General features: G+C 41.6%; 2 protein-coding genes across 3 annotated transcripts in view; both read right to left on the bottom strand.

The window, feature by feature from the left end:
- LOC142748068 (gastrula zinc finger protein XlCGF66.1-like) overlaps positions 1–11,347 on the bottom strand; it is a 128,810-nt gene extending 117,463 nt beyond the window's left edge. For both annotated transcript variants that reach the window (XM_075855195.1, XM_075855202.1), the window contains exon 1: positions 11,137–11,347. The gene's annotated coding sequence lies outside the window, so the exon portion shown is untranslated. The remainder of the gene's footprint in view (positions 1–11,136) is intronic.
- The window catches only part of LOC142748047 (uncharacterized), a 245,301-nt gene that overhangs the window by 134,463 nt on the left and 91,171 nt on the right, over positions 1–19,667 (bottom strand). The gene's annotated exons all lie outside the window — the stretch shown is intronic.

Here is a 19,667-nt window from a genome sequence, read left to right as displayed (position 1 = left end):
CGTGACACGCCTCACAGATCACATGTCCCCCCCGGCGTGCTCCTCACAGATCCCATGTCCCCCCCGGCGTGCTCCTCACAGATCACATGTCCCCCCCAGCGTGCTCCTCACAGATCACATGTCCCCCCGGCTTGCTCCTCACAGATCACATGTCCCCCCGGCTTGCTCCTCACAGATCACATGTCCCCCCGGCGTGACACCCCTCACAGATCACATATGCCCCAACATTAGAAGCTGAAATACCAGTAAAACCCCAAACAAAACTACTACCATGTAAAATCTGCGCTCCAAAAGCCAAATGGTGCTCCTGCCCTTCTGAGCCTGACAGTGTGCCCAAACAGCAGTTTTTTGACCACATATGGAGTATTACTGTATTCTGGAGAACCCGCTTAACAATTTATGGGGTGTGTATCCAGTGGCACAACATATTGGTCACTGAAATGGCATATCCGTGGAAAAATGGCAATTTCCAATCTGCAACATCCACTGTGCACCAACTTCGGCAAGACACTTGTGGGGTCAAAACGCTCACAATACCTCTAGATACATTTCTTCATGGATGTAGTTTCCAAAATGGGGTAATTTTTTGGGGCTTTCCACTACACTGGTACCTCAGCTTAATGCAACATGGTGTCAGAAAACTAATTTTGTAAATCTCTATTCCAAAAAGCACGGCTTCCCTTTAAGGGCATGTTCACACACAGTTTTTTGCAGGCAGAAAATTTTGCCTGGAAAAATCAGCTCCGGTTCTTTTAAGCAGTTTTTTACCACACGTGTTTGTTGGCGTGTTTTTTTTGTTTTTTTTTTCTTTTTTTTTTAGCCATCTCTCCAACAGAAAGATGGAATAACCGTGAGCGGTTTTGCCGAAAAATGCATCAAAAAAACTTCTCCCATTGATTTCAATGAGGTTTTTGAGCCGGAAAATGCCTTAAGGAGGGATTCAGACGACAGGGTTTCCCGGCCGGGTGTCGGCCGTTCATAAATCGACCGGCACCCGGCTGCATTAGGAATAATAGACCCCTAATGGGGCTATTCACACGACCGATTTTTTGACGGCCGGGAAAACCGGCCGTCAAAAAGTAGGACATGCTCTATTTTCGGCCGGGTGCCCGGCCCCCATAGAAGTCTATGGGGCCGGGTAATACCCGGCCATCACCGGAATGTGTCCCGAGTGATGGCCGGGTCTACCGTCGCTCGCGCACTCTCTCTCCTCCTCCTCCTAGTGCAGAGTGCATGTGAGGAGGAGGAGGAGGGTCTTTTATTGCTCGCTGTAGGAGTCGGAATCCCCAATCCCCGGCCGGGGATTGGGGATTCCGCTACAGGAGAAGTGAGTGACTACACTGTCCATATATGGACATTGAAGTCAGTGACTTCTCCTGGAAGGGGGGGGGGGGGTATGGGTGCAACCTGCAGGGGGCTTGGTGGCATCGCCTGCAGGGGGCTGGGTGGCATCGCCTGCAGGGGGCTGGGTGGCATCGCCTGCAGGGGCTGTGTGTGGCAACAAATTTAAATGAAATTCATCCGATTTTAAAACTGACAGGGAAAAAAACGGATGCAAATCGGGTCCAAATCGGCCGGTAAAAACGGCAACTCGGCCCGGAATGGAATCGGAACGGATGCAAACCGGCCTGGAAAATCGTCCGGAAACGGACGATTTTCCTGGCCGACACTCGGACCCTGTCGTGTGAATGAGGCCTTAGATAGGGCATGTCGCTTTTTACCACGAGGGTTATTCCTGATCGCGGTAAAAAAAACAACCACCTCCACCTCCCATTGAAATCAATGGGAGTCAACTTTAGTTTTTTGTTGCGGTTTCTGCGACAAAAAAGTCAGTGTGAATAAGGCCTAAAGCTTTGCTGGGTGTCCAGGTAGAAGGCTATGACCACATGTGGGTATTGCCGTACTTGGGAGAAATTTCTTTACAAACGTGGGGCGGCTTTTTCTCCTTTATCACTTGTGAAAATGAAAAAAAAATTCACCTTTTTAGTGGAAAAAATGTTGATATAAATTTTTACGCCCTAATAACAATAAATACTGCAAAAGACCTGTGGGGTCAAAATGCTCACTATAACCCTGTATAAATGAGGGGTGTAGTTAGACAAATGGAGGGGTTTCCACTGTTTTGGCCCCATAAAACCTCTCCAAACCGGACGTTGTGCCAAAAATATATTCTAATAAAAAGAAGGCCCCAAAACCCTCCAGGTGCTCCTTTTGTGTCTGCGGCCGGTGCTTCAGTCCAGTCGCACGCTAGGGCCACACGTGGGATATTTCCTAAACTGCAAAATCCGGCCAATAAATATGGAGCCGCTTTTCTCTGGTAAAACTTTCTGTTACAGAAAAAAAGGATTAAATATGAATTTCATCCCATCTTTGATTTAATTCCTGTGAAACGTCTAAAGGGTTAATAAACTTTGATGCTGTTTTGAATACTTTGAGGGGAGCAGTTTTTTAAAACGGGGTGATTTATGGGGGTTTGTATTGTATGGGCCCCTCAAGGCCACTTCACATCTGACCTGGTCCCTGTAAAAAATAGCATTTTGAAATCTTCTTGAATATGTGAGAAATCGCTGCTAAAGTTCTGAGCCGGGGAACGTCCGAGAAAAACAAGAGGATGTTCAAAAAACGATGCAAATATAATGTAGACACGTGGGGGAGGTGAACCGGTGACTATTCTGTGTGGTAGAACCGCCCGTCTTACAAGCAGAAACATTTACAAAAATGCACATTTCTCAATTTTGGTGATTTTCACAAACACTGAATTTGAATTTGTTGACCATTTTTTTCACTAACACGAAGTACAAAGTGTCACGAGAAAACAGTCTCCGAATCGCTTGGATAGGTAACATGACACCGGCAGCCTCTCTCCTCACATATAACGCGTCACCGGCAGCCTCTCTCCTCACATATAACGCGTCACCGGCAGCCTCTCTCCTCACATATAACGCGTCACCGGCAGCCTCTCTCCTCACATATAACGCGTCACCGGCAGCCTCTCTCCTCACATATAACGCGTCACCGGCAGCCTCTCTCCTCACATATAACGCGTCACCGGCAGCCTCTCTCCTCACATATAACGCGTCACCGGCAGCCTCTCTCCTCACATATAACACGTCACCGGCAGCCTCTCTCCTCACATATAACACGTCACCGGCAGCCTCTCTCCTCACATATAACACGTCACCGGCAGCCTCTCTCCTCACATATAACACGTCACCGGCAGCCTCTCTCCTCACCTCTCTCCTCACATATAACACGTCACCGGCAGCCTCTCTCCTCACATATAACACGTCACCGGCAGCCTCTCTCCTCACCTCTCTCCTCACATATAACACGTCACCGGCAGCCTCTCTCCTCACATATAACACGTCACCGGCAGCCTCTCTCCTCACATATAACACGTCACCGGCAGCCTCTCTCCTCACATATAACGCGTCACCGGCAGCCTCTCTCCTCACATATAACGCGTCACCGGCAGCCTCTCTCCTCACATATAACGCGTCACCGGCAGCCTCTCTCCTCACATATAACACGTCACCGGCAGCCTCTCTCCTCACATATAACACGTCACCGGCAGCCTCTCTCCTCACATATAACACGTCACCGGCAGCCTCTCTCCTCACATATAACACGTCACCGGCAGCCTCTCTCCTCACATATAACACGTCACCGGCAGCCTCTCTCCTCACATATAACACGTGTCACGTCACCGGCAGCCTCTCTCCTCACATATAACACGTCACCGGCAGCCTCTCTCCTCACATATAACACGTCACCGGCAGCCTCTCTCCTCACATATAACACGTCACCGGCAGCCTCTCTCCTCACATATAACACGTCACCGGCAGCCTCTCTCCTCACATATAACACGTCACCGGCAGCCTCTCTCCTCACATATAACACGTCACCGGCAGCCTCTCTCCTCACATATAACACGTCACCGGCAGCCTCTCTCCTCACATATAACACGTCACCGGCAGCCTCTCTCCTCACATATAACACGTCACCGGCAGCCTCTCTCCTCACATATAACACGTCACCGGCAGCCTCTCTCCTCACATATAACACGTCACCGGCAGCCTCTCTCCTCACATATAACACGTCACCGGCAGCCTCTCTCCTCACATATAACACGTCACCGGCAGCCTCTCTCCTCACATATAACACGTCACCGGCAGCCTCTCTCCTCACATATAACACGTCACCGGCAGCCTCTCTCCTCACATATAACACGTCACCGGCAGCCTCTCTCCTCACATATAACACGTCACCGGCAGCCTCTCTCCTCACATATAACACGTCACCGGCAGCCTCTCTCCTCACATATAACACGTCACCGGCAGCCTCTCTCCTCACATATAACACGTCACCGGCAGCCTCTCTCCTCACATATAACACGTCACCGGCAGCCTCTCTCCTCACATATAACATGTCACCGGCAGCCTCTCTCCTCACCTCTCTCCTCACATATAACACGTCACCGGCAGCCTCTCTCCTCACATATAACACGTCACCGGCAGCCTCTCTCCTCACCTCTCTCCTCACATATAACACGTCACCGGCAGCCTCTCTCCTCACATATAACGCGTCACCGGCAGCCTCTCTCCTCGCATATAACGCGTCACCGGCAGCCTCTCTCCTCGCATATAACGCGTCACCGGCAGCCTCCTCACATATAACACGTCACCGGCAGCCTCTCTCCTCACATATAACATGTCACCGGCAGCCTCTCTCCTCACCTCTCTCCTCACATATAACACGTCACCGGCAGCCTCTCTCCTCACATATAACACGTCACCGGCAGCCTCTCTCCTCACCTCTCTCCTCACATATAACACGTCACCGGCAGCCTCTCTCCTCACATATAACACGTCACCGGCAGCCTCTCTCCTCACATATAACACGTCACCGGCAGCCTCTCTCCTCACCTCTCTCCTCACATATAACACGTCACCGGCAGCCTCTCTCCTCACATATAACACGTCACCGGCAGCCTCTCTCCTCACATATAACACGTCACCGGCAGCCTCTCTCCTCACATATAACACGTCACCGGCAGCCTCTCTCCTCACATATAACGCGTCACCGGCAGCCTCTCTCCTCACATATAACACGTCACCGGCAGCCTCTCTCCTCACATATAACACGTCACCGGCAGCCTCTCTCCTCACATATAACACGTCACCGGCAGCCTCTCTCCTCACATATAACACGTCACCGGCAGCCTCTCTCCTCACATATAACATGTCACCGGCAGCCTCTCTCCTCACATATAACACGTCACCGGCAGCCTCTCTCCTCACATATAACACGTGTCACGTCACCGGCAGCCTCTCTCCTCACATATAACACGTCACCGGCAGCCTCTCTCCTCACATATAACACGTCACCGGCAGCCTCTCTCCTCACATATAACGCGTCACCGGCAGCCTCTCTCCTCACATATAACGCGTCACCGGCAGCCTCTCTCCTCACATATAACACGTCACCGGCGGCCTCTCTCCTCACATATAACGCGTCACCGGCAGCCTCTCTCCTCACATATAACACGTCACCGGCAGCCTCTCTCCTCACATATAACACGTCACCGGCAGCCTCTCTCCTCACATATAACACGTCACCGGCAGCCTCTCTCCTCACATATAACACGTCACCGGCAGCCTCTCTCCTCACATATAACACGTCACCGGCAGCCTCTCTCCTCACATATAACACGTCACCGGCAGCCTCTCTCCTCACATATAACACGTCACCGGCAGCCTCTCTCCTCACATATAACACGTCACCGGCAGCCTCTCTCCTCACATATAACACGTCACCGGCAGCCTCTCTCCTCACATATAACACGTCACCGGCAGCCTCTCTCCTCACATATAACATGTCACCGGCAGCCTCTCTCCTCACATATAACACGTCACCGGCAGCCTCTCTCCTCACATATAACACGTCACCGGCAGCCTCTCTCCTCACATATAACACGTCACCGGCAGCCTCTCTCCTCACATATAACACGTCACCGGCAGCCTCTCTCCTCACATATAACACGTCACCGGCAGCCTCTCTCCTCACATATAACACGTCACCGGCAGCCTCTCTCCTCACATATAACACGTCACCGGCAGCCTCTCTCCTCACATATAACACGTCACCGGCAGCCTCTCTCCTCACATATAACACGTCACCGGCAGCCTCTCTCCTCACATATAACACGTCACCGGCAGCCTCTCTCCTCACATATAACATGTCACCGGCAGCCTCTCTCCTCACATATAACACGTCACCGGCAGCCTCTCTCCTCACATATAACACGTCACCGGCAGCCTCTCTCCTCACATATAACATGTCACCGGCAGCCTCTCTCCTCACATATAACACGTCACCGGCAGCCTCTCTCCTCACATATAACACGTCACCGGCAGCCTCTCTCCTCACATATAACATGTCACCGGCAGCCTCTCTCCTCACATATAACACGTCACCGGCAGCCTCTCTCTCACATATAACACGTCACCGGCAGCCTCTCTCTCACATATAACACGTCACCGGCAGCCTCTCTCCTCACATATAACACGTCACCGGCAGCCTCTCTCCTCACATATAACACGTCACCGGCAGCCTCTCTCCTCACATATAACACGTCACCGGCAGCCTCTCTCCTCACATATAACATGTCACCGGCAGCCTCTCTCCTCACCTCTCTCCTCACATATATCACGTCACCGGCAGCCTCTCTCCTCACATCTAACATGTCACCGGCAGCCTCTCTCCTCACCTCTCTCCTCACATATAACATGTCACCGGCAGCCTCTCTCCTCACATATAACACGTCACCGGCAGCCTCTCTCCTCACATATAACACGTCACCGGCAGCCTCTCTCCTCACATATAACATGTCACCGGCAGCCTCTCTCCTCACCTCTCTCCTCACATATAACACGTCACCGGCAGCCTCTCTCCTCACCTCTCTCCTCACATATAACATGTCACCGGCAGCCTCTCTCCTCACATATAACACGTCACCGGCAGCCTCTCTCCTCACATATAACACGTCACCGGCAGCCTCTCTCCTCACATATAACACGTCACCGGCAGCCTCTCTCCTCACATATAACATGTCACCGGCAGCCTCTCTCCTCACATATATCACGTCACCGGCAGCCTCTCTCCTCACATATAACACGTGTCATGTCACCGGCAGCCTCTCTCCTCACATATAACGCGTCACCGGCAGCCTCTCTCCTCACATATAACGCGTCACCGGCAGCCTCTCTCCTCACATATAACGCGTCACCGGCAGCCTCTCTCCTCACATATATCGCGTCACCGGCAGCCTCTCTCCTCACATATAACACGTCACCGGCAGCCTCTCTCCTCACATATAACACGTCACCGGCAGCCTCTCTCCTCACATATAACACGTCACCGGCAGCCTCTCTCCTCACATATAACACGTCACCGGCAGCCTCTCTCCTCACATATAACGCGTCACCGGCAGCCTCTCTCCTCACATATAACGCGTCACCGGCAGCCTCTCTCCTCACATATAACGCGTCACCGGCAGCCTCTCTCCTCACATATAACGCGTCACCGGCAGCCTCTCTCCTCACATATAACGCGTCACCGGCAGCCTCTCTCCTCACATATAACACGTCACCGGCAGCCTCTCTCCTCACATATAACACGTCACCGGCAGCCTCTCTCCTCACATATAACACGTCACCGGCAGCCTCTCTCCTCACATATAACACGTCACCGGCAGCCTCTCTCCTCACATATAACACGTCACCGGCAGCCTCTCTCCTCACATATAACACGTCACCGGCAGCCTCTCTCCTCACATATAACACGTCACCGGCAGCCTCTCTCCTCACATATAACACGTCACCGGCAGCCTCTCTCCTCACATATAACACGTCACCGGCAGCCTCTCTCCTCACATATAACACGTCAGCGGCAGCCTCTCTCCTCACATATAACACGTCACCGGCAGCCTCTCTCCTCACATATAACACGTCACCGGCAGCCTCTCTCCTCACATATAACACGTCACCGGCAGCCTCTCTCCTCACATATAACACGTCACCGGCAGCCTCTCTCCTCACATATAACACGTCACCGGCAGCCTCTCTCCTCACATATAACACGTCACCGGCAGCCTCTCTCCTCACATATAACGTCACCCGCAGCCTCTCTCCTCACATATAACACGTCACCGGCAGCCTCTCTCCTCACATATAACACGTCACCGGCAGCCTCTCTCCTCACATATAACACGTCACCGGCAGCCTCTCTCCTCACATATAACGTCACCGGCAGCCTCTCTCCTCACATATAACATGTCACCGGCAGCCTCTCTCCTCACATATAACACGTGTCACCGGCAGCCTCTCTCCTCACATATAACACGTCACCGGCAGCCTCTCTCCTCACATATAACACGTCACCGGCGGCCTCTCTCCTCACATATAACACGTCACCGGCGGCCTCTCTCCTCACATATAACGCGTCACCGGCAGCCTCTCTCCTCACATATAACACGTCACCGGCAGCCTCTCTCCTCACAAATAACACGTCACCGGCAACCTCTCTCCTCACATATAACACGTCACCGGCAGCCTCTCTCCTCACATATAACACGTCACCGGCAGCCTCTCTCCTCACATATAACGCGTCACCGGCAGCCTCTCTCCTCACATATAACACGTCACCGGCAGCCTCTCTCCTCACATATAACGCGTCACCGGCAGCCTCTCTCCTCACATATAACACGTCACCGGCAGCCTCTCTCCTCACATATAACATGTCACCGGCAGCCTCTCTCCTCACATATAACACGTCACCGGCAGCCTCTCTCCTCACATATAACATGTCACCGGCAGCCTCTCTCCTCACATATAACACGTCACCGGCAGCCTCTCTCCTCACATATAACATGTCACCGGCAGCCTCTCTCCTCACATATAACACGTCACCGGCAGCCTCTCTCCTCACATATAACATGTCACCGGCAGCCTCTCTCCTCACATATAACATGTCACCGGCAGCCTCTCTCCTCACATATAACACGTCACCTGCAGCCTCTCTCCTCACATATAACACGTCACCGGCGGCCTCTCTCCTCACATATAACACGTCACCGGCGGCCTCTCTCCTCACATATAACACGTCACCGGCAGCCTCTCTCCTCACATATAACATGTCACCGGCAGCCTCTCTCCTCACATATAACATGTCACCGGCAGCCTCTCTCCTCACATATAACACGTCACCGGCAGCCTCTCTCCTCACATATAACACGTCACCGGCAGCCTCTCTCCTCACATATAACACGTCACCGGCAGCCTCTCTCCTCACATATAACACGTCACCGGCAGCCTCTCTCCTCACATATAACACGTCACCGGCAGCCTCTCTCCTCACATATAACGCGTCACCGGCAGCCTCTCTCCTCACATATAACACGTCACCGGCAGCCTCTCTCCTCACATATAACATGTCACCGGCAGCCTCTCTCCTCACATATAACATGTCACCGGCAGCCTCTCTCCTCACATATAACATGTCACCGGCGGCCTCTCTCCTCACATATAACGTGTCACCGGCAGCCTCTCTCCTCACATATAACAGGTCACCGGCAGCCTCTCTCCTCACATATAACACGTCACCGGCAGCCTCTCTCCTCACATATAACACGTCACCGGCAGCCTCTCTCCTCACATATAACACGTCACCGGCAGCCTCTCTCCTCACATATAACACGTCACCGGCAGCCTCTCTCCTCACATATAACACGTCACCGGCAGCCTCTCTCCTCACATATAACACGTCACCGGCAGCCTCTCTCCTCACATATAACACGTCACCGGCAGCCTCTCTCCTCACATATAACACGTCACCGGCAGCCTCTCTCCTCACATATAACACGTCACCGGCAGCCTCTCTCCTCACATATAACATGTCACCGGCAGCCTCTCTCCTCACATATAACACGTCACCGGCAGCCTCTCTCCTCACATATAACACGTCACCGGCAGCCTCTCTCCTCACATATAACACGTGTCACCGGCAGCCTCTCTCCTCACATATAACACGTCACCGGCAGCCTCTCTCCTCACATGTAACACGTCACCGGCAGCCGCTCTCCTCACATATAACACGTCACCGGCAGCCTCTCTCCTCACATATAACACGTCACCGGCAGCCTCTCTCCTCACATATAACACGTCACCGGCAGCCTCTCTCCTCACATATAACACGTCACCGGCAGCCTCTCTCCTCACATATAACACGTCACCGGCAGCCTCTCTCCTCACATATAACACGTCACCGGCAGCCTCTCTCCTCACATATAACACGTCACCGGCAGCCTCTCTCCTCACATATAACACGTCACCGGCAGCCTCTCTCCTCACATATAACACGTCACCGGCAGCCTCTCTCCTCACATATAACACGTCACCGGCAGCCTCTCTCCTCACATATAACACGTCACCGGCAGCCTCTCTCCTCACATATAACACGTCACCGGCAGCCTCTCTCCTCACATATAACACGTCACCGGCAGCCTCTCTCTCACATATAACACGTCACCGGCAGCCTCTCTCCTCACATATAACACGTCACCGGCAGCCTCTCTCCTCACATATAACACGTCACCGGCAGCCTCTCTCCTCACATATAACACGTCACCGGCAGCCTCTCTCCTCACATATAACATGACACCTGCAGCCTCTCTCCTCACATATAACACGTCACCGGCAGCCTCTCTCCTCACATATAACATGTCACCGGCAGCCTCTCTCCTCACATATAACGCGTCACCGGCAGCCTCTCTCCTCACATATAACACGTCACCGGCAGCCTCTCTCCTCACATATAACACGTCACCGGCAGCCTCTCTCCTCACATATAACATGTCACCGGCAGCCTCTCTCCTCACATATAACACGTCACCGGCAGCCTCTCTCCTCACATATAACGCGTCACCGGCAGCCTCTCTCCTCACATATAACATGTCACCGGCAGCCTCTCTCCTCACCTCTCTCCTCACATGTAACGCGTCACCCGCAGTCTGAAAGTACAAAAACTGCACCAAAGAAAAATACAAAGCGGCACAACAACCACGTGATGTCCTCTTACCTTACACTGCAGTCACACGCTGCGTTTTCTGCAAATCCCCAGAAAATAATGTAAAGCCGGAGAGACTGTACAAGTGTGTATATATATATCCTCTGTATACACCGCTCTGAATCACGGGAAATCTTCTCCTGACTGATCACAGAGAGAAGAACACAACAGAAGTGACGACCAGTCCTCCACCGACCAGGACCTGCTATATATCCGTAATATGACTATATCTGAAGGACCTGTGATGACGTCACCATCATGTGATTAGTACCCGGGAGGGCGGAGCTCAACAGTGCAGAGAAGTAGTGGATGATGGACCTGTGGGACGTCACTATCATGTGATCAGTGCCTGAGTGGGAGGAGCTCTACAGTGCAGAGAAGTAGTGGATGAAGGACCTGTGGTGACGTCACCATCATGTGATCAGTACCCGGGAGGGCGGAGCTTTGCATGGAGCAGAGTTTGTGGTTTCAGAGTTTTCTCGGTTTTTTATAAGAGCTGAACGCCAGGACATGCTGGGAGTTGTAGTTCTCCTCTATTACCTCGTTTCTGTAATGTCCTATGTTATCCCAAAATAACAGCCAGGACATGCTGAGAGTTGTAGTTCTTTATCACAGGGAACGGCAAAAGAAAATATTATTGCTCTTATTAATTGTGAATATTATATACTGATACTACATATATGTACACTGCAATATTATATACTGATACTACATATATGTACACTGCAATATTATATACTGATACTACATATATGTACACTGCAATATTATATACTGATACTACATATATGTACACTGCAATATTATATACCGATACTACATATATGTACACTCCAATATTATATACTGATACTACATATATGTACACTCCAATATTATATACTGATACTACATATATGTACACTGCAATATTATATACTGATACCACATATATGTACACTCCAATATTATATACTGACACTACATATATGTACACTGCAATATTATATACCGATACTACATATATGTACACTGCAATATTATATACTGATACTACATATATGTACACTCCAATATTATATACCGATACCACATATATGTACACTCCAATATTATATACTGATACTACATATATGTACACTCCAATATTATATACTGATACTACATATATGTACACTGCAATATTATATACTGATACTACATATATGTACACTGCAATATTATATACTGATACCACATATATGTACACTCCAATATTATATACCGATACTACATATATGTACACTGCAATATTATATACTGATACCACATATATGTACACTGCAATATTATATACTGATACCACATATATGTACACTCCAATATTATATACTGATACTACATATATGTACACTCCAATATTATATACTGATACTACATATATGTACACTGCAATATTATATACTGATACTACATATATGTACACTCCAATATTATATACTGATACTACATATATGTACACTCCAATATTATATACTGATACCACATATATGTACACTCCAATATTATATACTGATACTACATATATGTACACTCCAATATTATATACTGATACTACATATATGTACACTGCAATATTATATACTGATACCACATATATGTACACTCCAATATTATATACTGATACCACATATATGTACACTCCAATATTATATACTGATACCACATATATGTACACTCCAATATTATATACTGATACTACATATATGTACACTCCAATATTATATACTGATACTACATATATGTACACTGCAATATTATATACTGATACCACATATATGTACACTCCAATATTATATACTGATACTACATATATGTACACTGCAATATTATATACTGATACCACATATATGTACACTCCAATATTATATACTGACACTACATATATGTACACTGCAATATTATATACCGATACTACATATATGTACACTGCAATATTATATACTGATACTACATATATGTACACTGCAATATTATATACTGATCCTACATATATGTACACTGCAATATTATATACTGATACTACATATATATACACTGCAATATTATATACTGATACCACATATATGTACACTCCAATATTATATACTGATACTACATATATGTACACTCCAATATTATATACTGATACTACATATATGTACACTGCAATATTATATACTGATACTACATATATGTACACTGCAATATTATATACTGATACTACATATATGTACACTCCAATATTATATACTGATACTACATATATGTACACTGCAATATTATATACTGATACTACATATATGTACACTGCAATATTATATACTGATACTACATACATGTACACTCCAATATTATATACTGATACTACATATATGTACACTGCAATATTATATACTGATACTACATATATGTACACTGCAATATTATATACTGATACTACATATATGTACACTGCAATATTATATACTGATACTACATATATGTACACTGCAATATTATATACTGATACTACATATATGTACACTGCAATATTATATACTGATACTACATATATGTACACTGCAATATTATATACTGATACCACATATATGTACACTCCAATATTATATACTGATACTACATATATGTACACTGCAATATTATATACCGATACTACATATATGTACACTGCAATATTATATACTGATACTACATATATGTACACTGCAATATTATATACTGATACTACATATATGTACACTGCAATATTATATACTGATACTACATATATGTACACTCCAATATTATATACTGATACTACATATATGTACACTGCAATATTATATACTGATACTACATATATGTACACTCCAATATTATATACTGATACTACATATATGTACACTGCAATATTATATACTGATACTACATATATGTACACTCCAATATTATATACTGATACCACATATATGTACACTGCAATATTATATACTGATACTACATATATGTACACTGCAATATTATATACTGATACTACATATATGTACACTCCAATATTATATACTGATACTACATATATGTACACTGCAATATTATATACCGATACTACATATATGTACACTGCAATATTATATACTGATACTACATATATGTACACTCCAATATTATATACTGATACCACATATATGTACACTGCAATATTATATACTGATACTACATATATGTACACTCCAATATTATATACCGATACTACATATATGTACACTCTAATATTATATACTGATACCACATATATGTATACTGCAATATTATATACTGATACCACATATATGTACACTGCAATATTATATACTGATACTACATATATGTACACTGCAATATTATATACTGATACTACATATATGTACACTCCAATATTATATACTGATACTACATATATGTACACTGCAATATTATATACTGATACTACATATATGTACACTGCAATATTATATACCGATACTACATATATGTACACTGCAATATTATATACTGATACTACATATATGTACACTGCAATATTATATACTGATACTACATATATGTACACTCCAATATTATATACTGATACTACATATATGTACACTGCAATATTATATACTGATACTACATATATGTACACTCCAATATTATATACTGATACTACATATATGTACACTCCAATATTATATACTGATACTACATATATGTACACTGCAATATTATATACTGATACTACATATATGTACACTCCAATATTATATACTGATACTACATATATGTACACTGCAATATTATATACTGATACTACATATATGTACACTGCAATATTATATACCGATCCTACATATATGTACACTCCAATATTATATACCGATACTACATATATGTACACTGCAATATTATATACTGATACTACATATATGTACACTGCAATATTATATACTGATACTACATATATGTACACTCCAATATTATATACTGATACTACATATATGTACACTCCAATATTATATACTGATACGACATATATGTACACTGCAATATTATATACTGATACTACATATATGTACACTGCAATATTATATACTGATACTACATATATGTACACTGCAATATTATATACTGATACTACATATATGTACACTCCAATATTATATACTGATACTACATATATGTACACTCCAATATTATATACTGATACTACATATATGTACACTGCAATATTATATACTGATACTACATATATGTACACTGCAATATTATATACTGATACTACATATATGTACACTGCAATATTATATACTGATACCACATATATGTACACTCCAATATTATATACTGATACTACATATATGTACACTCCAATATTATATACTGATACTACATATATGTACACTCCAATATTATATACTGATACTACATATATGTACACTCCAATATTATATACTGATACTACATATATGTACACTGCAATATTATATACTGATACTACATATATGTACACTCCAATATTATATACTGATACTACATATATGTACACTGCAATATTATATACTGATACTACATATATGTACACTGCAATATTATATACTGATACTACATATATGTACACTCCAATATTATATACTGATACTACATATATGTACACTGCAATATTATATACTGATACTACATATATGTACACTCCAATATTATATACTGATACCACATATATGTACACTCCAATATTATATACTGATACTACATATATGTACACTCCAATATTATATACTGATACTACATATATGTACACTGCAATATTATATACTGATACTACATATATGTACACTGCAATATTATATACCGATACCACATATATATACACTGCAATATTATATACCGATACTACATATATGTACACTCCAATATTATATACTGATACTACATATATGTACACTCCAATATTATATACTGATACTACATATATGTACACTGCAATATTATATACTGATACTACATATATGTACACTGCAATATTATATACTGATACTACATATATGTACACTGCAATATTATATACTGATACTACATATATGTACACTGCAATATTATATACTGATACTACATATATGTACACTGCAATATTATATACTGATACTACATATATGTACACTGCAATATTATATACTGATACTACATATATGTACACTGCAATATTATATACTGATACTGCATATATGTACACTGCAATATTATATACTGATACTACATATATGTACACTCCAATATTATATACTGATACTACATATATGTACACTCCAATATTATATACTGATACTACATATATGTACACTGCAATATTATATACTGATACTACATATATGTACACTGCAATATTATATACTGATACTACATATATGTATACTGCAATATTATATACTGATACTACATATATGTACACTGCAATATTATATACTGATACTACATATATGTACACTCCAATATTATATACTGATACTACATATATGTACACTGCAATATTATATACTGATACTACATATATGTACACTGCAATATTATATACTGATACTACATATATGTACACTCCAATATTATATACTGATACCACATATATGTACACTGCAATATTATATACTGATACCACATATATGTACACTGCAATATTATATACTGATACTACATATATGTACACTGCAATATTATATACTGATACTACATATATGTACACTGCAATATTATATACTGATACTACATATATGTACACTGCAATATTATATACTGATACTACATATATGTACACTCCAATATTATATACTGATACCACATATATGTACACTGCAATATTATATACTGATACTACATATATGTACACTGCAATATTATATACCGATACTACATATATGTACACTGCAATATTATATACTGATACTACATATATATACACTCCAATATTATATACTGATACTACATATATGTACTCCAATATTATATACTGATACTACATATATGTACACTCCAATATTATATACTGATACTACATATATGTACTCCAATATTATATACTGATACTACATATATGTACACTCCAATATTATATACTGATACTACATATATGTACTCCAATATTATATACTGATACTACATATATGTACACTCCAATATTATATACTGATACTACATATATGTACACTCCAATATTATATACTGATACTACATATATGTACACTGCAATATTATATACTGATACTACATATATGTACACTGCAATATTATATACTGATACTACATATATGTACACTGCAATATTATATACTGATACTACATATATGTACACTCCAATATTATATACTGATACTACATATATATACACTGCAATATTATATACTGATCCTACATATATGTACACTGCAATATTATATACTGATACTACATATATGTACCCTCCAATATTATATACTGATACCACATATATGTACACTCCAATATTATATACTGATACTACATATATGTACACTGCAATATTATATACTGATACTACATATATGTACACTGCAATATTATATACTGATCCTACATATATGTACACTCCAATATTATATACTGATACTACATATATGTACACTGCAATATTATATACTGATACCACATATATGTACACTCCAATATTATATACTGATACCACATATATGTACACTGCAATATTATATACTGATACTACATATATGTACACTCCAATATTATATACTGATACTACATATATGTACACTGCAATATTATATACTGATACCACATATATGTACACTGCAATATTATATACTGATACCACATATATGTACACTGCAATATTATATACTGATACCACATATATGTACACTGCAATATTATATACTGATACTACATATATGTACACTCCAATATTATATACTGATACCACATATATGTACACTCCAATATTATATACTGATACTACATATATGTACACTGCAATATTATATACTGATACTACATATATGTACCCTCCAATATTATATACTGATACCACATATATGTACACTCCAATATTATATACTGATACTACATATATGTACACTGCAATATTATATACTGATACCACATATATGTACACTCCAATATTATATACTGATACTACATATATGTACACTGCAATATTATATACTGATACTACATATATGTACACTCCAATATTATATACTGATACTACATATATGTACACTCCAATATTATATACTGATACTACATATATGTACACTGCAATATTATATACTGATACTACATATATGTACACTGCAATATTATATACTGATACCACATATATGTACACTGCAATATTATATACTGATACTACATATATGTACACTGCAATATTATATACTGATACTACATATATGTACACTCCAATATTATATACTGATACCACATATATGTACACTGCAATATTATATACTGATACCACATATATGTACACTGCAATATTATATACTGATACTACATATATGTACACTCCAATATTATATACTGATACTACATATATATATATACACTCCAATATTATATACTGATACTACATATATGTACACTGCAATATTATATACTGATACTACATATATGTACACTCCAATATTATATACTGATACTATATATGTACACTCCAATATTATATACTGATACTACATATATGTACACTGCAATATTATATACTGATACTACATATATGTACACTGCAATATTATATACTGATACTACATATATGTACACTGCAATATTATATACTGATACTACATATATGTACACTGCAATATTATATACTGATACTACATATATGTACACTGCAATATTATATACTGATACCACATATATATACACTGCAATATTATATACTGATACTACATATATGTACACTCCAATATTATATACTGATACTACATATATGTACACTGCAATATTATATACTGATACTACATATATGTACACTGCAATATTATATACTGATACTACATATATGTACACTGCAATATTATATACTGATACTACATATATGTACACTGCAATATTATATACTGATACTACATATATGTACACTGCAATATTATATACTGATACTACATATATGTACACTGCAATATTATATACTGATACCACATATATGTACACTGCAATATTATATACTGATACTACATATATGTACACTCCAATATTATATACCGATACTACATATATGTACACTGCAATATTATATACTGATCCTACATATATGTACACTCCAATATTATATACCGATACTACATATATGTACACTGCAATATTATATACTGATCCTACATATATGTACACTCCAATATTATATACTGATACTACATATATGTACACTGCAATATTATATACCGATACTACATATATGTACACTGCAATATTATATACTGATACTACATATATGTACACTGCAATATTATATACTGATACTACATATATGTACACTCCAATATTATATACTGATACTACATATATGTACACTGCAATATTAT

Source organism: Rhinoderma darwinii, chromosome 1, assembly GCF_050947455.1.
Source record: "Rhinoderma darwinii isolate aRhiDar2 chromosome 1, aRhiDar2.hap1, whole genome shotgun sequence".
NCBI lineage: Eukaryota > Metazoa > Chordata > Amphibia > Anura > Rhinodermatidae > Rhinoderma > Rhinoderma darwinii.
The sequence above is the reverse complement of the archived record's forward strand: the minus strand, read 5'-3'. Positions and strand labels throughout refer to the sequence as shown.